Here is a 23,161-nt window from a genome sequence, read left to right on the forward strand (position 1 = left end):
GATGCTTGTTATTCGTTTGGAGGAGCCTTTGCACCTTAAAGATAACGGTGGTTTATAGGCTCCACGGATGTTAAAAAAGTATTTTTCTCTATGGTTGTTTGCCATTTAAATTTATGTTTTTTTAAAAACCTTTTATTTTTAACCATGGTCATTTTCAAAGACACACAAAAGCAGAGTGAATACAGTAATGAATGCATCTCTGTATCCATCAACCAGCTGCAGCCATTGTCTTATGCTGATTTTTGACTTGCAAAGTTTCAAATTTGTTCAGAGTCCAATCTTCATCTTTTCTATTGTGGCTCCTCCTAATAGATGTGATTGTGTTCAGAGGGAAACGAGATACACAGTCACCTACATTTTTTCTAGGTTTGTTTTATTTGGATATATGCTGTGGAGTGAGACGCTAACAGGATTTTCCCCCAGGTCTCCAGTTTCCCCAGGTCCGTTGATTGAATCACCCATCCTGTTCTCACTGGTTTGTGAGGCATCCTTGACTTGATATTAAGTTCTCGCATGTACCAATATCTGTTTCTGGCTACATATTCTTTTATTGACCTATGTGTTCTTGCACCAATGTCAATGTTTAAAATTTAATAGGTATATAAATAAGTTTTCATATCCAGTATACCAAGTTCCACACGAGGCTTCTTTTTTCAGTATTTTCTTGCCCAGCTTTATCTATTCATTCTTCCAGATGAAACGTAGAAAGATTTTTCTAAGTTCAAAACATAATGGCCTTAGGATTTTGATTAGAACTGGTTAAAGTTCTGCGTAAAGTTGGAAAAAAGAACATTTTCTTCATAGTCTTCAAATGTGTAAATATGGCGCATCTTCCCATTTATTCAGGCCTTGTAAATCCCTCTGTAAAAGTGCATGGTGTTATCTCCTATGAGGGCCATTCCTGGGTTGTTTATGTATTCTGCTTCGTTTATGGATGCGAGATTTAAAACTTCCCATTTTATTTTCTTTATTCATTCTCTCTGACTTTTTATTTCTATCAAGTCTGAGTCACTCTGAGAGGTTTAGGCCATGCTTGCTAGGAGCCCACCACCCAGTCGGCCAGAGATTCTATTTGCTCTAAAGGTGGAGTCCCCTGAGCTCCACGTTACAGTGGAAAGAGCATGAGATCTGGCCTCAAGGTAGGCCTGAGCTCAGGCCCCTGCCCTGCCCTTTATCAGCTGCGCATCCTTGGGCAAATTATCATTTTGCTTCTCCACATCTCATTTTCCTTACCGGCAAATGAACGTGGGTTGTTTTCTCCATTTTTAATCTATTTCCTTTTACTGTGTTTGTTTCCAAACTTCTCTTTCTTCTCCGGGGAGGCTAAGCTTTCTGGGAACAGAGGTTGTGCCTCCCCCGCGGCTGCAGGTGGAGATCGCAATCAGGAAACAGTAGGTGTTTGGTGCTGCCAGGCCGCACTGACTTCAGAGTCCAGCCCACCGACACCACTGTGGTTCATTTGAAATAGAGGATACTCCATTTATTTATTTTTATTTTTAGTAGGAGGATAATTGCTTTACAATGTTGTGTTGGTTTCTGCCGTACAACATGAGTCGGCCGTAAATATATATATGCATATAAATACGTACATACACCCCCTCTCTTGAGCCTCCTTCCCATCCGCATCCCCATCCCACCTCTCTAGGTCATCGCAGAGCCCCGAGATGAGCTCCTTATGTCCTATGGCAGCTCCCATTTGTGGTCTGTTTCACGCTCGGTAGTGTATATATTTCAAGGCTGCTCTTAAAGTTTGTCCTACCCTTTCCTTCTCCCACTATGTGCATAAGTCTCTACATCTGCATCTCCCTAATGAAAAGATACTTTGAAATAACCTGGAGCCCTCACCCGGATTACGGTTCTTTAATAAAACTTTGAAATATGGATAATAGTTTCCAAGAGTACAATAGTTGGGGTTTATTGAGTTCTTAGCATGTGCCAGGCACCAGGTGATCACGGTCCAGGTGTGATCTCATGAGACTACACAGAACTCTGGTGAGGAAGGTATAATCCCCATCTTAGTTCAGAGATGCTAGAAACAAAGGTCATGCAGCCCAAGGATGGTGCTACTGAGACCAGCTCAGTGCCCTGAACCTGCGTACCCTACCATCTTCCCAACCACAGTCAAGTGGTGTGTTAACAGTGCCTCAGGCCTTGAAGGTAGCCCTCTGGTGGTCTAGGTCTTGCTTTTAGCAAAGTAGTGAAGTCAGGGAGCCATTGATCGTGTTAGTTGCCTTCTCTTTCTCCTTACATTTTAAGCATCCTCAGAAGAAGACCGTGATCAATGCTTCTCACTGTGGTGTCGCACTCTTCCTCACCCAGTCTTTGCCACCCTTTGCTCTCCTGACTCATGAGTGGCAGGGCAGCAAGGCCTTGTAGGACTGCTGGGTGGAAGAGAGGGTATGGAGCATGAAAGGCACACAGAGCATGGAGGTGGAGGACCCACAGCCTGGCAGGACAGCAGTGGGGGAGAGCTCTGGGTGCATTTGTGCACAAGCGTGGAAATGGCAACCCATTCCAGTGTTCTTGCCTGGAGAACCCCAGGGACCGGGGAGCCTGGTGGGCTGCTGTCTATGGGGTCGCACAGAGTTAGACACGACTGAAGTGACTTAGGAGCAGCAGCAGCAGCAGTGGGGTTGCCTGGGAGAGAGAATGTAGCCATGTGGGAGTATGTGCTTATGTGTGAGTCTGTGCATGTATGTTTGACTACATATGGGTGTAGGTTTAAGCACATGTGTACATACAGTTATGTTTACCTTTGTGCATGGGTTACGCGTGAGTGTGTGACTACGTATCAGTGTGTAGGCATGTTTGTGCATGTGTGAGCAGCTGTCATTTGTGTACGTTTGTGTGTTCACATGTAGGGGAGAATGTGTATATCTTTGTGTAGGATTTTATGGGTATGTGTGCATGGGGGGATGTCAATATATGTGTGTGTATAATTGTGTGTGTGCTTGTACGTGTGTGAGAGTGTGTGAGTGTATGTACAGCAGGGCCCTGGACTGCGGAGCTGGGTGCCTTTCCTTCACTCTTGACAGATGGTCCAGCTAATGAGGGCCCCTCTGCCACCTGCCTGCGTGCCCCCCTCCCCAGGGCCTTGCTCCCTCCCTCGAGTCCTGCTGCCTCCCAGTGGCTGTTTCTGCTCTCCCCGCCTGTGAGTGCCTTTTTGGCTGCTGTGTGGGGTAGGTGGGATTAGGACAGAGCTGACAGTCAAGGCTGCCCTGGTTGAGCCTACGGTGACAGGTCCAGGAAGCAGACAGGGCTGAGAGTGTGTGTGCGTGTGTGCCTATGCCTGTGCATGCGTGTGTATGTGTGTGTGTGTGTGTGCGCGTGCATGTGGTGGTTACCATGGCAGGGAGGCAAAGCCCAGGCAGCCCTCACCAGTGCCTGGCCTCATCCGCAGGGTGGGCAGGCAGCCCAGGGTAGAAAGGCCTGTGCTTTGCAGACAAAAATGCCAGATGGTGGGGGATTTGGGGGGGCCTTCCATGGCCTGGCTGCCAAGGGCAAGGAGGTTTTCTGGAGCTCTGGAGAGTGAGCTGGGGGGTTGCTTATGTGCTGCTGTGAATTTTTTTTGGTGAATCTGTGTGTGTGTATGTGTGTGTGTGTGTGTGTGTGTGTGTAGCCTTGTTTTTGCATATTTTAGAATATATTTCCCATTTGGATTTCTATCAGTTTGCTAAAAAATTTGATCTTTAAGCTTCAGTTTTCATTTTTTTTGTATAAGAAGAGTACATGTTCCTGCGAGGAAGTCAAAACATCTTTTTTAAACAGAAAATATTTATTGATAGGCTATAAAAAGCAGCACCAAATAAGGCAGACATTTAGATTGGGTGTTTCAGTTGTGAGCGAGCCTTCGGGCTGTGGCGAGTGGCTGGGTTCTGTTCATGTTATGAATGGGTTTTGCCTCCTGCTGGCTAGTTTTCCAACTTGGTCTTTAGTGCAAGTTTTCCTGGGTGGACCCACCCATTCTCGACGATGTGTGCTACCTATTCCTATTGGAAAATGCAGAGCTTGCCCAGGTGCAGGCTCAGACAGGTGCGGGGATGGCTCTGCTCCTCCACCCTGAACCAACATGGCATCTCCATGGAGACCACCCCATGCACTGATCTCACTAGGATAACCACACCTGCGCACACAACCTTGGGTAGAGACCAGCTTTTCTTTTCTTTTTGGAAAAGAGAAACAGTGTGGGAGAAGGACGATCTCATGTGAGTGAAATATTCCCTGGCCCTCACACAGCCCAAGTACAAATGTCTGCACAGGAGGGCGGTGCTCACGGGAGCCTTGGGGATGACGCGTGGACCTTCCAGTGGAGTTTGCCTTGGAAACAGGTCTTCCCAGCCTCAAGGAAACAGCCAGCTGTCTGCCTCTGGCTCTCCTGTTGCCTCATCACCAGGCTTAGAAACCCTCCATGGTGTCATGCTGAACAAAGCCCAGATTCCTTAACAGGGCACTGCAGGTGGTAAGCATAGCCTCCTTCCCAGGGCACCTTCTTCTGGTAGCTCATCTGCTGCTACACCTTTGGTATCTTGCTGCAGGCTCTAAATGCCATTTTCTTTTAAAAAGTAATTGTCTTTCTTTCTTTCTTTTTGGCTGTGCGGGGTCTTCGTCGCCGTGTGGGCTTTTCTCTGGTGGTGGTGAGTGGGGGTTACTCTGCAGCTGTGGGGTGTGGCTTCTCAGTGGTGGCTGCTTTTGTTGTGCAGCACAGGCTCTAGAGCACGTGGGCTTCAGCAGTTGCATCTCGCAGGCTCTAGAGCACACGCTCAGTAGCTGTGGCTCACGGGCTGAACTGCCCCATGGCATGTGGGATCTTCCTGGATCAGGGACCGAACCCATATCTCCTGCATTGGCAGGTGGATTCTTTACCAATGAGCCATCAGGGAAGCCCTGCTTTTAATTTTTAAGCAGAAAAAAAATATGTATTAACATGCTATGAAAACAGTACCAAATACGAATGAAGACAATAAGACTTTCACTCACGCTGTGCCTCTCTCCCCAGGGATGCCCTTCCTGCTCCTTTTCCTGCCTGAATCCCATCTTTCTTTCCGGGCTCAGCTAGCTGCCACTTCCTCCTTCCTTTCCCTGTGCTCCTGTGACATATCATAAACTAAGAAAAATCTCATGTGATTCCTGTCTGAAGTGGCCGCTTTCTTTTCTTGAGGTTGAGGGACTGTATTTAATCCTGACTCCTAGTGAAGCTGCTGGCACGTAGGAGGTGCTTGGTTGGCTGAACGAATGAACAGAAATGCAAGCAAAACAAAAAAATTTTGAAATGTGTACCACTGAGAACACGCAGTATGATTCTGAACACCGATCTACTCATATCACCATCATCATCACTGTTATTGGTGTGTGTGTGTGTGTGTGTGTGTGTGTGTGTGTAACTGCATGTGTGGTGACACTGGCCCATTCAGTGGACACAGAAACAGTGCATTTACAAGTTCCACTCAGGAAATAAGAGATGATGAGACAGAAATTGTTACTCATCTGCCTAATAGCCACAGCTTCTTCTTCCAGCACTTTCTGCCTTGAGCATAGCCTTCATCAACGTCATCTTGCATATCACCTCTCCCTTGCCATGATTATCAGCCTCTCTTCCACCTTCGGACACGCTCCTGATTGAATACATTTATACCCTAGTGGGAAAGATGGGCCAGTGATTCTGGATCAGACATAGGCTGGGTGCTCAGGATGCAGAGATGAAGGAAGCAGGACCCCTCCAGTAAGGAACTCACATCTTAGGAAGAGTCCTATACAGATACGGACAAAGCTTAGCTAATTCTTTACTAGAAACAGGAACAGATTTGCTTCCGAAGCGTAGGGGAGAGAGAGATCTCCACACTGGAAAGCTCCTACTCATTCTGAAAGTTCCAGAGCATCTGCCCCCTACTCTAGAACACCTTTATGTCCAGAAATGTGGGGATTCAGATGTATAATTCAGCCCCTTCCCCCCACAACCCTCCCACCCCTGTGATATCACACACAGACATAGATAGACATTTGTGTGTAGAGTCCTTCACTAGTGGGGAACAATTTCTCTTACAAAAACACAAGCAACTTAAGGTTTAAGATTAGATGTTGCTTTTATATAATGTCCCTTGATTGTTTCCACGAATTTAGTTCAACTCTTCCATTGCGTTACTTGATCCTCTTCCCACTCTGCCTACTTTTTCTCTCTCTCTGGATCAACACCCCAACCTTTGTCATTTCTTGGGAGAGCAAATACTCTGTCCACAGCTGATAGCCCTTGGGATGTGCCTGGCTGGCCCTGTGCTGGTCCATGGCAGGCGTCTGCCCTGACTGGTCGGTGCTCATGCCTCACTTTGCTGTTAGCTGTTTTGAATGTTGCCCTGGCTTAGCTCCAGTCTGGGCTCCGGGACCCCCACTGCACATCAAGGACTTGGCTTGGCGACACTTTCCTGTTGGGTCCTCTTTCTGCTTTTGTGTTTTGTTAGGTGTGGGTGTATTGAGTAGGAGGAGCCTCTAGAAGCTACATCAGCCTACTTGCCGTCACCCAACTGCTCCTGGGAATGAGCTTCCTTCAGTGCTGTGAGGCGACACCCTCACTTTGGGCTCACACTCCTGGCTGCTGACCCAAGTGGCTGGGAGCAGGATTGCTCCTCAAACAGTGTAGGGGTAGGGGGAGCACCACCAATCCTCCAGTGGAAAATAAAAAGGTCAGGCAGTATTAATTCATCTGCACAACTCGCTGGGCTTAAAAAGCACAGCCTGAAATGGCTTCCTGATTGAGAGAAGATGCTTCATTAATCTTGGCCCTCTCACTTAAGAGTGTGAAGAATGGAGACTAATGGCTGGCATTTCAGTCTCATCGATGGGACACAGAAGCACAGACACTGGACTGTAATTGCAGAGAAATCACAAGAAGGAGAAGAGGCGTGACCAGGCCAGGGAGATGAACAGAGAACTCGGTGTCCTGAGGATGGTGGTGGTGGGGAAACGTGTATGTGTAAGTCCCTTCTTGTATATGTTGCCTGTTAATTCAATATCCTGAATTATCCTGGAGACAGTACTCCAGGTCCTCAGTGTGAGAGCTCTGGCCTGGAAGCCAGGAGTCCTGGGTTTGAGTCTGGTTCCTCCACTGCCTGACTGGGTGAGTGAAGCAGGGTGGTGCCCCTTGCTGTAAAATTCAGGGAGAGATGACTTCTCCGGTCCATCTCAGTGTTAGGCCGCTTGAAGCTGTGACAGACACCACTTGGGTTAGGCCTTGTAGCCTAGGGTTGAAGACAATGCCTCTGCCTTTGAGGGGTAGCCACACCTGCTCATGAGATCCAGTGTGCCAAGAGACCTACACAAGGAAGGTGTCAGGAAGTTAATATGCCAAAAGAGTGTAATTGAGGTAGAACTCTAATAGGGAAGGGAAGGAGGGAAACCTCTTTGCAGCTGGATGTGGGAAGCACCCTAAAAGGCTTCCTGCAAGAAGAGGGCCTTATGGCTCAGGACAAGCTCTGGCAGGCAGAGAAGACAGAGGTGGAAAGTTTCGACTTCCAAGTATCAGATGCGGGGCCCAAGGAGAACTATGAATTTTCTGTAGGTTTCTGGGATGAGGGAAGAGAAAGAATTAGCCATGGCCTGATCACCTAGAAGGCACCCTCAGTAGCCTTTGAGCTGCACCAAACCTTGTTTCACACGTCCCAGGTTTCCACCCTGGGGCAACCATTCCTGGAGACATAAAAGATTTTTCTGGGTTGCTTACCCATGTTGTGACTTTGGACCAGTGGCATAGCTACTCTGAGCCTTATTTCCACATCAGTAAAATGTGGGTAATAGCATAGCTTGATAGGTAGATAGCTGGGATAGTATGATTTAATATATATAAAGTGTTTACCATGGTGTCTGCCATGGGATAAGAGCTCAAAAACATTGTTGTTTAGTCACTAAGTCGTGTCTGATCCTTTTGCGACCCCATGGACTGTAGCGTGCCAGGCTCCTCTGTCCTCGGGATTTCCCGAGAATACTGGAGTGGGTTGCCATTTGAGCTGCTATCGTATGGCTGTCTTAATGATATCATTCCTGAGTACCTACTGTCCCCAGGCACTACATTCTAATAGTAACTAACACATTGTGATAACCATTCTACATGGGCAGCATTGTTATCATCCCTTTCAGAGAAACCGGAGGCACAGAGATGTTACGTAACTTGCTCAAGGTCACACAGGTAGTACGTAGTGGAGGTATAATTTGATTCCAGGCACCTATGCTCTGAACCACCCTGCTACCCCTGCTACTAATTCTCTTGGAATTAGTATTATTATTTGGCTTTCAAAAATCAGGCTGCAGATCCAGCCGACCAGTGAGGGGAGAGGGGTGAGCAGAGGAGGCAGTCTGAAATAGTTTCCTTGTTTCCAGCCAACCTACAGAACCGAGAAGGGGATGGTGACTCCTGGGGGTAGGGGATGATAATCCTGCATATACATAGTAGCAGAAGCATGCTGTATGGGTGTGTGGTCAGACTGGGATGGTCCAGACTAGAACCTAGGTCAGAAGGCAGCATCTTAGAAATGTGGTTGAATGTGCTGAAGGGTGAACTGGGGGCAGATCAGAGGCAAACTTATCTCATGTCTGTGAGGATTCATCTGTCCAGCTTTGGGGAGGTGGTGAGCAAATGTGATCAAATTGCCAACATCCATTGGATCATAGAAAAAGCAGGAGAATTCCAGAAAAACACCTTCTTCTGCTTCATTGACTATGCTAAAGCCTTTGACTTTATGGATCACAACAAACTGTGGAAAATTCTTCAAGAGATAGGAATACCAGACCACCTTATCCGCTTCCTGTGAAACCTGTATGCAGGTCAAGAAGCAACAGTTAGAACTGGACATGGAACAATGGAGCAGTTGAAATTGGGGAAGGAATACTTCAAAGCTGTATATTGTGACCCTGTTTATTTAACTTATATGTAGAGTACATCATGTGAAATGCAGGGCTGGATGAAGCACCAGCTGGAATCAAAATTGACAGGAGAAATATCAATAACCTCAGATATGCAGATGACACCACCCTTATGGCAGAAAGTGAAGAGGAACTAAAGAGCCTCTTGATGAAGGTGAAAGATGAGAGTGAAATAGCTGGCTTAAAACTCAACATTTAAAAAGCAAAGATCATGGCATCTGGTCCCATCACGTCATGGCAAATAGATGAGGAAACAATGGAAAGCTGCAGACTTTATTTTTTGGGGCTCTAAAACCACTGCAGATGGTGAGTGCAGCCATGAAATTAAGACGCTTACTCTTTGGAAGAAAAGTATGACAAACCTAGACAGCATGTTAAAAAGCAGAGGCATTACTTTGCCGAAAAAGGTCCATCTAGTCAAAGCTATGGTTTTTCTAGTAGTCATGTATGGATGTGAGAGTTGGACCGTAAAGAAAGCTGTCATTTAATTGCTAAGTCATGTCCAACTCTTGCGACCCTGTGGACTGCAGCCCACCAGGCTCCTCTGTCCATGGGGATTTTCCAAGCAAGAGTACTGGAGTGGGTTGCCATTTCCTTCTCCAAGGGATCTTTCCGACCCAGGGACTGAACATAGGTCTCCTGCACTGCAGGCAGATTCTTTACCAACTGAGCTATCAGGGAATTCTCTAGTAAGAAAGCTGATCACCAAAGGATTGATGCCTTTGAAATGTGGTGTTGGAGAAGACCCTTGAGAGTCCCTTGGACTGCAAGGAGATTAAACCCGTCAATCCTAAAGGAAATCAATCTTGAATATTCATTGGAAGGACTGATGCTAAAGCTGAAGCTCCAATACTTTGGCCACCTAATGAGAAGAATTGACTTGTTGGAAAAGACCCTGATCCTGGGGAAGATTGAAAACAGGAGGAGAAGGGGATGACAGAGGATGAAATGGTTTGATGCCATCACTGACTCAAAGGATATGAGTTTGAGCAAGCTCCGGGAGTTGGTGATGGACAGGGAGGCCTGGTGTGCTGCAGTCCACTCAGATATGACCGAGTGACTGAACTGATGATGGTTATTGCCCCAGACTTGTAGAGCTACCCATCATTCCTTGGAGAGGGCTTAGCTTGATATTTCCATGGACTCTTCCATGGAACATGAGGCCCTGGAGCTGTTTTCCTCAGGGTGTTTGAACCAGCCTTGAAAACTGCAGCTTTGTTCCATATAGTAGATATTATTGGGGTACCACCACCAGTCACTGCCACATTTGCCAAGCCAGTGCCCTGGGCTGGGCTTCCAGCTATCAGCATCTGGAAGAGCAGCCCCTCTGAAGTCTTTCTTCTTGTGCCTGGGAAACAAGAAATACTGGATCTTTAATGACAATTAATGACACCCCTCCCTAGCCCAGCTCAGTGACTGGCCACAGTTGGGGTATAAATACCCCAGCCCCCTCACTCCTAATGGGATAACTCTGAGGCACGTATGTCATTATGACAGTCTTATGATAGTGGAATTCCACTGTTTCCTTGCAGTCCTGGATTGGGCTTCTAGCCACTGTCGCCGAGAACCATGTAGCGACCATCCCGAGCACCCAATCTTATAGTGAGACCTAACTACCTTAACCACCTAACTAACTTAAAACTAACTTTCCCAGACTTGTTTGACCAGAGGATTCCTTTTTACCCTGGTACCCAGTAACCGCCCATGGAACGTTGTTTGGCAGCACACACTGTGGGAAACCACGATCTAACCCTTGCTCACAGCTTAAGGCTGCGTTATCTGAGGCCCAAAGAGGGGAGTGAGTAGCTGAGCCTGCTCTCGGCAGCGCTGGGGTTGGGGCTCGTGGCCCCTCCACTCCTGGCCCAGGTGCATTTTCTAACTGTCATAATTTCCTCCTCATCTGTGATACGCAGAGAATAATATTTCCTCCGTAAGAGCTAAGGTAACATGTGTGAAATCCAGAGTGAGCTGAAGAGGATTATATAAATATGTGGAATGATTATTCTGACAGTGGGAGAGGGGGTGGAGAGCCCTAGACCTAAGAACAAGGTTAGTTCAGTGGCTCGGGGGCATCTGAGTCATTCCTGGAGGAGACAAGGTGCCTGGAATTCTTAAACCCACCAGGCTTCCTGCAAGAGCACTCCCCCCACCCTTCTCCACAACCTGTCAAGCCCAAGGCTGACCAGAAATATCAGCTTAGAGGAAAGTCGGAAGATGGCTTAGAGAGGGCCGGCATCCATCTTGGAATGTACTTATCCCATTTTCGCAGTCACCGGAGACAGCCAGGGAGGAGAGCCAGATGTTCAAGCATCCCTTTCTTGCGCTCACTCACTTGCTCGCTCACTCTATCTTTTTTGTGAATTGAATTTAAAGGACCTGTTTCTTAGCAACAGCAGCAGCCCGTGATTACAGAGTCCTCCTTGGCCATTTCAATGCCCAAGGTTTCAGTAAGCAAACAAACCTCTCAGTACAGGCTGGGGATTGGGGACAGATAGCAGGGCCACAGTGGAAGCCAGTGCATCCAGTGGTGTGTTCAGAGGGGCTCCCAGAGGACCCCGGTGAGGGCAGGAGGGCCTGCAGAACCCTCTGTGGCTCCCAGGCACACATGGTATGGCTTTGTGAAGAGCAGTAGATGAAACCTCAGGAAACTCAAGTCTGGCGCAACATTGCAGGGTTACCTTGGGCAAGCCATGGAATTTTTCTAAGCCTTGGCTTCTGCACCTGGCAGACTGGTGGTAACACCTTTCCAAGCTGAGGTGTAAAAGTGATCAGAGCATGCAGACGTCTGAAATGCGTGAGGAATGATGATGGGTGTCAGGGGTTAGGAATGCTTCCTTCCTTGGCCTGTAATGCTCTGCCCCCTATCGCTGGAGAAAGCAAACCAGATCCTGAAAGCTGTGAGATAACCTTCCCTCCTCCCCCAGAACCTTAACGATGTCTTCAGGCTTGTGGACATAAAAATTGTGGGATAGGAGGAGGTCCTGCCTGGGAAAGGGGAGGAGAAGACCTCTCAGTGCAGTCCTGATGATTAGAGCGATGACAGGCCTTTGGGGCCCCTCTGCTTATTTCATACCTTTCTGGTCCTTGTAGGCACTTGAATTTGAGATCTCTGCTTTACTGGCAATCCCTTGAATGTTTATAAGATGGGGATGTTAATAAAATCTATCAAAAATAATGATTATTAGCTGCACTGCCTGGCTTGTGGGATCTTAGTTCCTTGACCAGAAATCCAACCTGCATCCCCTGCAGTGGAAGCATGGAGTTCTAACCACTGGACTGCCGGGGAAGTCCCTAAAATAGTTATTATTAAGGTGAAATGATGTAATGCATGTAAAGTGCCCGCACATGGCAGAAGTTGAAAGGTATTGGTTTTTGTCCCCCTAAAGCTTTCAAAACTTTGAGTCCTTTGTATTAGTGGGTCAGCCATAGGAACCTAGAACAGTTCTTTCTAGAGACGACCTTTCTTTAGGCATGCATTCCTTCTGCCATTCATTCATTCATTCTTTCAGGCACTGCTGTGTCAGAGTTTGGTCTCTAAAGATCAAGCTCAAGTTCAAATCAAGGTCAAGGCTTGGCTGCCTAAGACGTGGGTGATCTTGGCTGAGCACTTGACTTCTGAGCGGCCCCGTTCCATTCATTCACGCATGCATTTATTTTTTGCTAGGCATCATGGTACTTGGTGATGAGGCTTTAGTGATACATAAGACAGACCAAAGAAAGTCTTAGTCTTGTTTCCTAGAAGCAGAGCCTGAAGCAGGGGTTCCAGCGCACGTGGTTTATTAGGGAATGTTCTTAGGAAATGCCTTTAATGGAGGGAGTAAAGCAGAATAGAGAAAGAGAAAAGGCTGAGGTCAAATCTTGCCTTGATCTGATCCACAAGGAGGTGACTGGGTCCTGAATTGTAAACCACACTGTAAAATGTAGCCCCCTTCAGGCAAGAGGAGCAACATTTTATACTCCCAATTCAATCAGGCATTGGCTATGGACCAATGCTGGGGTTGTGTGATCTCTGGGCAAAGCAGCTCCTGCCAGCCAAGGACAGTTCTCTGGAGAAGGGAGGCAGCTGTGACTGTTAGCAGCCAGCATTCACAGCAGTTGGGAGATGGTATCCTGGCCAGGTAAGAGCATCTGTGCTGGGCACTGGCTTTGTCTACCACAGCCCACCACTTGCGCCACTGAGATCCTCTTGACTCTCACATTCAGTTCATTCCACCTGGTGCCAGCTTCTCGAGAAATCCGTGGTTGTAACTCCTGGGGAAACTTTAAAGAGGAGGATTAGTGGGACATGCTACAGTTCCTGTTGCCACAATCTCAAGACCACAGTTGGTCATCATTATCTTCCTCCCCTTCTATTTGCTTTTGATTCCTCTTATCCTTGGCTAGCACTTTTGCTGGTCTGGGTGGCTTGCCAGGTGGGGTGGCCCAGGCACTCATCTCTAAAGGAGTCTGAGCACCTGGTTACTATGCCATCCTCAGGCTGTGGTTGGGGCACCTGCTGCTGCTGCTAAGTTGCTTCAGTCATGTCTGACTCTGTGTGACCCCATAGACAGCAGCCCACTAGGCTCCGCTGTCCTGGGATTTTCTAGGCAAGAACACTGGAGTGGGTTGCTATTTCCTTCTCCAATGCATGAAAGTGAGAAGTGAAAGTGAAGTCGCTCAGTCGTGTCTGACTCTTAGCGACCCCATGGACTGCAGCCTTCCCGGCTCCTCTGTCCGTGGGATTTTCCAGGCAAGAGTACTGGAGTGGGGTGCCATTGCCTTCTCTGTGGGGCACCTGCTACTTATACACAATACTAGGTATGGGAGTACCAGACACACTCCAGAGAATCACACAAGTTCCAAACACATTCCTCTATGTTTCCATTATATGGACGCAAGCCACACTTTATGATGACCAGGGCCAGTGATCCCTGACAGTAAGAAACTCTTTCTGTGCCTGCTTCTCTAGTAACCCAGGAAGCGATGATAGAACATTGATCAACTTGGCTAACAAGAAGTCCCTGCTGTTGGGTTTGTACCTGACTCAGTCCCTGCCACTGTGGTTACTTTGTTTATGAGCTCATTGTACACACTCCTGGTGATCAAGAGCTGAGACTAGCTAACATTGTCTGGCTAAGTCATCCTGTTTAGTCTTTCACAGAAGGTGATCCCTGGTGTATGTTAACACATGATACAGGGATCTTCACACTTGTGTTCACTCCCATGAGCCCATTCCCATGCCTCTACACGAGACCTCCTCATCCCTGGACTTCAATCTTGTTCCTTCCAGACTTCTGTCTGACAAGCCCTGTTGTTCACTATTGCCCATCAGTCTACATATGTCCTAACTTTAGGCCACTTCTTTCTTCACACAAAGTGGATGATCAGTTGCCTTGCCTGACGCTTTTGCACTAGAAGGACCTCTTCTCACTATTGTCTGTTAGTGTCCCCTGAGTGGGGCTGTGGTTCAACAGTGTCCATTTTCTATGTGTACCAGCATCTGTGAACCAAACTTGGGCTCCTTCTTCCTCTGACATCTGGTCGTGGGGAACATCTCATAGGACTATAGATGTGAGTTGAGGGAGAGACACTGGTACAAACATGTTTGGTGACATGGAATATGGGACTCCTGTTTGTTCAGTTACTTCTATCCTTGGACCTGTTTGGCCATGATCCTGGATGTACCATGTCCAGTTTCTGATGGATTGCTGACATTCCCAGATCACAATGGGTTGTTTTGGTCTCATGGTTACCTGGTGTCCCATGACCAAATACTCTTGTTACTGCTGCTGCTGCTGCTGCTGCTAAGTCGCTTCAGTCGTGTCCGACTCTGGGCGACCCCATAGACGGCAGCCCACCAGGCTCCCCCATCCCTGGGATTCTCTAGGCAAGAATACTGGAGTGGGTTGCCGTTTCCTTCTCCAATGCATGAAAGTGAAAAGTCAAAGTGAAGCTGCTCAGTCGTGTCCGACTCTTTGCGACCCCATGGACTGCAGCCTACCAGGCTCCTCCGTCCATGGGATTTTCCAGGCAAGAGTACTGGAGTGGGGTACCATTGCCTTCTCCTGTTACTGCTTACTTACTCATAAAGGTTTGATGACATTGATGATATGATGTCATAAGTATAGTGAACCAGTGATGTTCTGTGGAATATCTAGATGTTTCAGGCCCCCTTGGATATATGATGACAGAATGAAGGAGAATGAACAGAGTCCTGTGAGAGTATGAAAAGAGAATTGTGGATGAATACTGCTGTTCATCCCTTGTGAACATGAACTGTTCTGGGTACTCCTTTCTGCTGGGTATGGGAAAGGAAGCATTTATCAGATCAAAAGCTACCTATCATTTATCTGCAACTATACTAATCCACTCTGGAGAAGGCAATGGCAACCCACTCCAGTATTCTTGCCTGGAAAATCCCATGGACGGAGGAGCCTGGAAGGCTGCAGTCCATGGGGTCACTAAGAGTTAGACACAACTGATCGACTTCACTTTCACTCTTCACTTTCATGCATTGGAGAAGGAAATGGCAACCCACTCCAGTGTTCTTGCCTAGAGAATCCCAGGGATGGGGAGCCTGGTAGGCTGCCGTCTATGGGGTCACACAGAGTCGGACACGACTGAAGTGACTTAGCAGCAGCAGCAGCAGCAGCATACTAATTCACTCTAGTTAAGATAACACATCAAGCTGAGAAGCTGCACATGGGACTACTATTTGGTTAAGTTTGGAGTAGTTCACTGTAATCTGCCACAGCAGAGGCCAGACTAGTGTGTTAAATGGGAAATATGATAGGGACCATCTCCTCTGAACTTTTAAAGTCTTTGTGGATGACGCTAATCTCTGCTGTTCCTGCGGGAAGTGGTAATGTTTCTGATTTACCACTTTGGTCCAGGAATGGGGACAGCTTTAGAAACTTCCACTTGGTCCTTTGTACTAAAAGAGATTTTACTCTACTTGTCAAGGAACCATTGCTGAGTAGATATATTCCAATTATGTACTTGGGAACTGAGAAAGGACTACCGATTCTGGGCCATGATTCAATATTTTATTTGACCGCCATATGCTTCTACTATAATGAAGGAATCATGGTACGTCTTTGGGTCTCAAGGTACCCATAGTAGCTTAGATCCTGCATCTAACATCCCTTAAAGAGTCTAGATATTTCATCTCCTCACTGTAATTTTCCTTTCCCTTGAATAAATGATAATAGTTCCAGTGGTGAATGACTTCCAAGTGTTATTTACTATAAAGTTGCAAGATCTGTCTTATGGGGGCTAGTTAATGGGTTCTGGGTCTAACAACTGGCTCAAGTCTAGAAACTGGGCAAAGAACTATAAACCTCCACTGGAGTATCTAATCTTGGCATTGGACTCATCCGTTCATCTCATTCATTTCTATATTAATCCCCTTAGCTATTGGGACCCTTATGTTATTATTAACCATCTCAATGCAACAGAAACCAGCACATTTTTTCTATAAAGGCCAGAGGGCACGTGGTTTACTCTTTAGGGGTCATAGGTCCTCCACTGCTGGTCTAATAGTAGTCTCACTTGAGCCTTTGGATCCCTTTCCCTGCAAGTCTGTGACAGCAGCTTCCGAGAGCCATGCCAGCAGCACGTCAGAACCACCCTCTAGGCTTCTTTGCCAGGGACTTAAATCCTGTGATCGAGGAGTGCCCCCATGTCAACAAACTTTAAAACCCAGCTCTATGTTCTGCTTTCCTCCTTCAGCATCCACTTGCAGGTATACTCTTCAGGTTTGTGCTGGCTCGCGCTAGCTGGGTCTTACAGCTGCCCTGGTGTTTAATCGCTCTGTTTCTCTGAGCAGGCTGAGCACTTGCCCAGGGAGCCCTCTGCAGGTTGGTTCTATCCGTGGCCCTGGTGGCCAGGAAAGGAGGTCAGGGTGCATCCTGAGGAGGTTTAGCCTGGTCCTCTAAGCCACCAACCTCATCTGAGTCGGTAAAGGATTAAAGTGGGGGACTGGGGCATGCACAATCAAAAAGTGGGGAGAAGACCCAAGAAGATGTTTCTCCAAAGAAGACATACAGATGGCTAACAAGCATGTGAAAAGGGGCTCAGCACCACTCATTATTAGAGAAATGCAAATCAAAACTAAGACGAGGTACCACCTCACACCAGTCAGAATAGCTCTCATCAAAAAGTCTACAAACAGTAAATGCTGGAGAGGGTGTGGAGAAAAGGGAATGCTCTTGCATTGTTGGTGGGAATGTAAACTGATACAGTCACTATGGAAGGTGGTATGGAGATTCCTTAAGAAGCTGGGAATAAAACCACCGTATGACCCAGCAATCCCACTCCTAGGCATATACCCTGAGGAAACCAAAATTGAAAAAGACACATGTTCCCCAGTGTTCACTGCAGTACTATTTGCAAAGCAATCTAGATGTCCATCGGCAGATGAATGGATAAAGAAGCTGTGGTACATATACATGTTGGGATACTACTCAGCCATAGAAAGGAACACATATGAGTCAGTTCTAATGAGGTGGACAAACCTAGAGCCTATTATACAAAGTGAAGTGAGTCAGAAAGAGAAATATAAATGTCATATACTGATGCATATAGAAGGAATCTAAAAAGATGGTACTGATGAATTTATTTGCAGGACAGCAATGGAGAAACAGACATAGAGAATAGACTTATGGACACGGGGGATGGGAGGAGGGAGAAGGGGAAATGTATGGAGAGAACATGGAAATTTACAATACCACACGTGAAACAGATAGCCAATGGGAATTTGCTGTGTGTCTCAGGGAGCTTAAACAGGGGCTCTGTGACAGGCTGAAGGGAGGATGGGGAGGGAGATACGAGGGAGATTCCGAAGGGAGGAGAAATGGGTGTACCTATGGCTGATTCTTGCTGATGTATGACAGAAAACCACGCAATTCTGTAGTGCAATTATCCTTCAGTTAAAAAAAAAAGCATGGAGTGTAGGCGTTTTCAGTACCCTCAATGTCTAGGGGAGATGGGGAGTCAAGGGATTCATGTGTATCCACTTACATGTCTTCACCCCCAATTTCAGGAGCCCATTTCTTCCTTTCAGGGCTCTGACTTGGTGTATGAGAACTGCTGGGCCTGAGAAGGCAACTTTCTCCAAGTTCTGCCACTCTTACAATCGTGTCCTGGATCTAGCCCCAGGTCTGTCATCTAACTGCGGGAGGTGGGTGTCTCTAACTCTGTAAACGCCATTGAAGAAGCTGTCTGCCTCTCATAATTGCTTTAAATTAATGCTTGATTGTCCCAAACTTGCTATTTTCTCTTCAAAGCGTTGAGTGTTCTGCAGCAGCTACCGATTTGATGGCCCTTATACTTACCTTTCAGAGAAGGCGGTGGCACCCCACTCCAGTACTCTTGCCTGGAAAATCCCATGGACGGAGGAGCCTGGTGGGCTGCAGTCCATGGAGTCACTGAGAGTCGGGCACGACTGAGCGACTTCACTTTTGCTTTTCACTTTCATGCACTGGAGAAGGAAATGGCAGCCCATTCCAGTGTTCTTGCCTGGAGAATCCCAGAGACAGTGGGTCCCCGTCTCTGGGGTCGCACAGAGTCGGACACGACTGAAGCGACTTAGCAGCAGCAGCAGCAGCATCCTTGCCCTTTCTCCTTTTTGTTGTTCAGTCATTAAAGTCATGTCTGACTCTTGCAGCCCCCCGGACTATAGCTCGCCAGGCTCCTCTGTCCATGGGATTTCCCAGGCAAGAAGACTGGGGTGGGTTGCCATTTCCCCCATCCTCTCTCCCACGTCACTCAGGCTCCAGAGGTGCTGCATGGGTCTGTGCTTCCTCCTCTACCCGTGTCCCATCCCAGGCGCCACAGGTGAAAAGCAGCATGTGCGCTGCCCCTCGTGCTCTGGACTCCCAGTTCTTACCTGCCTCCTGGCCGGAGGGATGTGCCCCAGAATCCCATCCTTGGATCTGCTTCCTAGGTCCACCCCTGATACCACCTATCTTTAGCTGATTTCCCAGAGCCTGAAAAGGGATGCAGGTTTCTGTGATTCATTCAGGGGGTGCTCTTCAGTACAGCCTGGGTGGGGTGGGGAGTAAGGCTAGGAAAGGAGAAGAAACTGATGTGCTTGTGAATAGTCTGCCTTCAGCCTGACCTATGGTGGTGGGGCTCTGCAGCAGGAATCATCTGTTCTTGGAGCAAGAGGGCTAGACTTTAGTATCCCTGTATCAGTCATTGGCTGTTGGTGTCCCTGGGATGGAGCTGTAACCTCCCTGGCAAGATGATGTGGCTCAGCTAAGTCTCCGGAAGAGTGGCAGCTGTGAATTGTCATCAGTCATTTAGCAGAGTGGCTGGGGGTGGGTGGGTGGACCTGCTGAGCAGGAACCTTGGCATCTTCCTGAGAGGATGGAATATTCTGGAAGAGGAGGAATTTCAGCTGGGCTGGGGCCTACAGAGCGAGGCATCCAGGTAGCTGGAGCCTTTGGATCAGAGTGGTTGGCAGTGGAGGTTGATACCCAAAATGGTTGAATTTTGGATATTAAAAAGAAAACCCCAACCCCCAATAAAACAGCTTTATTGAGATACAACTGACATACAATAAACCACATGTACAGAATATAATTTAACATGTCTTCAGTTCAGCCGCTCAGCCATCTCTGACTCTTTGTGACCCCGTGGACTGCAGCATGATGTAGGTAAATATTCATGAAATCATCACAGTAATCAAGATAATAGTCTGAAAAACTCTCATTTTGTCCTTTGTAATCTCTCCTTGCCCATTCTCATCATGCCTTGCCCACCACCCGTCAAATCCTAGTCAACTACAGAGCTTTCTGTCACTATAGGTTAGTTTGCATTTTCCAGAATTTTGCATAAATGAAATCATACAAAAAAAAGTATGTACTCATTTATTCTTGTTCTACTTCTTTCCCTGAGCATTGTTATCATTATTTTACTGAAGTATGGTTGATTTACAGCACTGTGTTGGTTTCAGGTGTACAGCCAAGTGATTCATATATATATAAATATATACAATTTTTCAGATTCTTTTCCATTGTAGGTTGTATGGGATATTGAATACAGTTCCCCGTGCTATGCAGTAGGACCCTGTTGTTCATCTGTGTTATATGTAGTAGTGGATACATGTCAATCTCGTGGGCTTCCCAGGCGACTCAGTGGCATGGTAAAGAATCCACTTGCAATGCAGGAGGCACAGGGTCAATGCCTGGGTTGGGAAGATCCCCCGGAAAAGGAAATAGCAGCTCACTGCAGTGTTCTTGCCGGGGAAATCCCATGGACAGAGGAGTCCTGTGGGCTACAGTCCATGAGGTCACAAAGAGTCAGACACAACTTAGTGGCTGAACAGCAATCTGTTAATGCCATGCTCCTAATTATTCCTCCCTCACTCTCCCTTGACAGCCACAAGTTTGTTTTCTATGTCTGTAAATCTGTGTCTGTTTTGGAAATAAATTCATTTGTATTAATTCTTTTAGATTCCACATATAAGTGATATCGTCTGATCTCTGCCTTTGTCTGAGTTACTTCACTTACTGTGATAATCTCTAGATCTATCCATGTTGCCGCAAATGGCGATATTTCGTTTGCTTTTATGGCTGAGTAACAGTCCATTGTATTTATGCAACCATGTCTTCTCTGTCCATCTGGTCTGTGTTTCTCTAATAACTGACGGTGCTCTTAGCTTTGTTGTGTTGCAGCCATGTTCTTGCGTGCATCATTCCTTTCGCTGTTGCATGCTCATCCTTTTCATTGCTGAGTGATATTACATTGCATGGATACACCACATTTTGTTTACCCATTCTCCTGCTGACAAACATTCGGGCGATTTTCAGTTTGTGGCTATCACAGATAAAGTTGCTGTGAACATTTGTGTGCAAGTCTTTGTGTGGACATATGCTTTCCTTTCGCTTGGTTAAATAGTTGTGAAATGATTGCATTATATGGTACGTATATGTTTAACTTTGTAAGAAGCTGCCAGACTGTTTTCCAAAGTGATCAAGCCATTTTACCTCCCCAGTAGTAGTGTATTCAACTCCCCCACATCCCTACCAATACTTGGTGTGGTCAGTCTTTTTAATTCAGCCTTTGTGATAAATGTTCTGAACATTTAAAAAGTGTTTCTTTAAAAAAAAACATTTAAAAATGTTTATATGTTTCTAAAAAACATTTAAAAAGATGTTTTCTCCTTTATTCTTTTTGACCACATCATGCAACATGCAGGATATTTGTTCCCTGACCAGGGATCGACCCCTTGCCGCCTGAAATGGAAGCCCAGAGTCCTGACCACCAGACTGTCAGGGAAGTCCCCTGGATGTGTTTTGGAGGCAGAGCCTATGGGGATTTTAATGGATTGGATCTGATATGAAAAGAGGAAACAGAGTTATTTATTCAACAAATATTGGGTGCCTTCTCTCTTCAGGCATTGCTCTAGAGGCTGAGGGCATAGTAAAGGATAAAATAGATGTGATCTCTTTCCTCATGGAACTTACAGTCTATATCTCTTCTATGCCCACTTGAGGAAGACTGGGGTGGTGTGGGGCTGTAGTGGGGATGAGATGAGAAAGTGAAGGCAGGGGCTGGTGCAGTTGATGAAGGAGCTGAAGAGAGAAGGGGCAGAGGGTGAAGACAGGCTGTGAGCTGCAAAAATCAGTGGATCTGGTTGAAGAAGATGCAGTGATGTCCTGACTCCTGTTTACTATTAGTGTGACCTTGGCCAAGTCATGTCTTCTCTATGAGAAGCCTCAGTTTCTTCATCTGTAAAGTGGGAATAAACCAAATGCTTAGTGAACTTCCTAAAGTCAGTGACATTGATTCATTCACTCATTGAGCTCTTTAGACAAGACCACAAGTGTTACAAGTATTCCTAGGAGGGTCCTAGGAACCTCAAAATCTGCCTACAGTCCACCACCTCCTCTCCACCCTCTCTGCCAACCCCTCAGAGGCAGGTGCCAACTCGTGGGCCCCGAGCAGCTGAGGGAAGTGTGAAGCTAGTTTGCAGCTTTATTTTTAGAGCCGCCCCTGGAAGATGGCTCTGGTTGCCTCTCCGTGGGGAGCTGGAGTCAGGCTATATTTAGGAGGCACAGCTGCGGTGCTCTATCCCTCCTGTGTCTCTGGGTTTTAGTCATCATGGTGTTCGAGGGCACATATCACTCTGCCTAAGCTGCCTTTGTTGTCTACAGGTCCCCGGGAGCTGCAGGCCCTCCTGATTCAACCTGTGTCTCCAGCTTCCCGAGGTGGTGGTAGCAGCAGGGGACAGTCTTCCTCCCCCTAAGTCCAGTGGTTTCTGCCTCATCACCACTCACAGATGGGATGTGGCTCCCCTCAGTGCCCTGTGTATAGTCATAGCAACTATGATGATCTCCTTTCGATTAGTATTTACATTTGCTAAGTGCTTCCACAGCCATCACCCAGGGTGTTCTCCAGGTGGGTGTGGGGTGTGGCATCATTGTCACCGTCCCTTCTGCTGAGTCACAAGCTCCCTTAGGGCAGGGCTCATGACTCATCCCTTCTATATTCCCCATGTGCATATTCTCCGAGTGTAGACTACATGAGCACACAGTAGGGGCCTAAGAGGTTCTGACTGAATTGAATTCCAATCAAATGCTGTAACTGGACATACTTCACAGATCAGTTAGATCCTTGACCTCATAGCTGGGCTCTGCCATTTGCTGGCTGGCTCATAACAAACATCAGGCCTCAGTTTGTTCAACTTGTAGTGTAGGAATAATCATAGGAATTATATCTCATGGGAGTTAAAAATCAGAATAATACTCATAATGTAGGTATTGTCTATCCCATGAGGTTGTTGTGAGGATCAAAAGCACTAATGCAAATAAAGACCATGTGTGTTACACAGCCTGGTGCATAATGAATGCTAAAAAGGATTTATCCACAGGAGATTCTTGTTCTTTTCTCGGCAATCTTGTCCAATTCTGCTGGCAGGACCAGGGATCTACTGACCTGTTACATCAGCCAACACTAGAAAGAATAAATGAATGGATATTCATTAAGCATCTGTCATGTGACATTCTTTCATTCATCCTCTCATTCTTTTATCCATTCAGAGTGGATATGACTCACTTGGGGGCATCAGAAAAAGGTGGAAGCTCTTCCCTGTCTCATGTCAACTCTGTTCTCTGACTGTAGAAAGGGGGACTTCTCTGCTTTACTAATAGAGAGGTCAGTCATTTCCCTTCAGCCTCTTTTTATTGTGAACTGGATGAATGTGACCTCCAGATGGACCAGGAAGTAAAAGGAATAGAAACATATGAAAAAGCCCGTCAAAAGGACT

The 23,161-nt window shown here is 46.8% G+C and overlaps 1 long non-coding RNA gene across 1 annotated transcript in view; it reads left to right on the forward strand.

Moving 5' to 3' along the window:
* Positions 1-22,862, forward strand: part of LOC138430374 (uncharacterized) — a 42,946-nt gene extending 20,084 nt beyond the window's left edge. Inside the window, exons 3-4 of the long non-coding RNA XR_011253134.1 lie at positions 17,951-18,067; positions 22,050-22,862. This is a non-coding gene — a long non-coding RNA (uncharacterized lncRNA). The remainder of the gene's footprint in view (positions 1-17,950; positions 18,068-22,049) is intronic.
* Positions 22,863-23,161: the final 299 nt, after the last annotated feature.

The sequence above is a fragment of the Ovis canadensis genome, chromosome 25 (assembly GCF_042477335.2).
Source record: "Ovis canadensis isolate MfBH-ARS-UI-01 breed Bighorn chromosome 25, ARS-UI_OviCan_v2, whole genome shotgun sequence".
Taxonomy (NCBI): domain Eukaryota; kingdom Metazoa; phylum Chordata; class Mammalia; order Artiodactyla; family Bovidae; genus Ovis; species Ovis canadensis.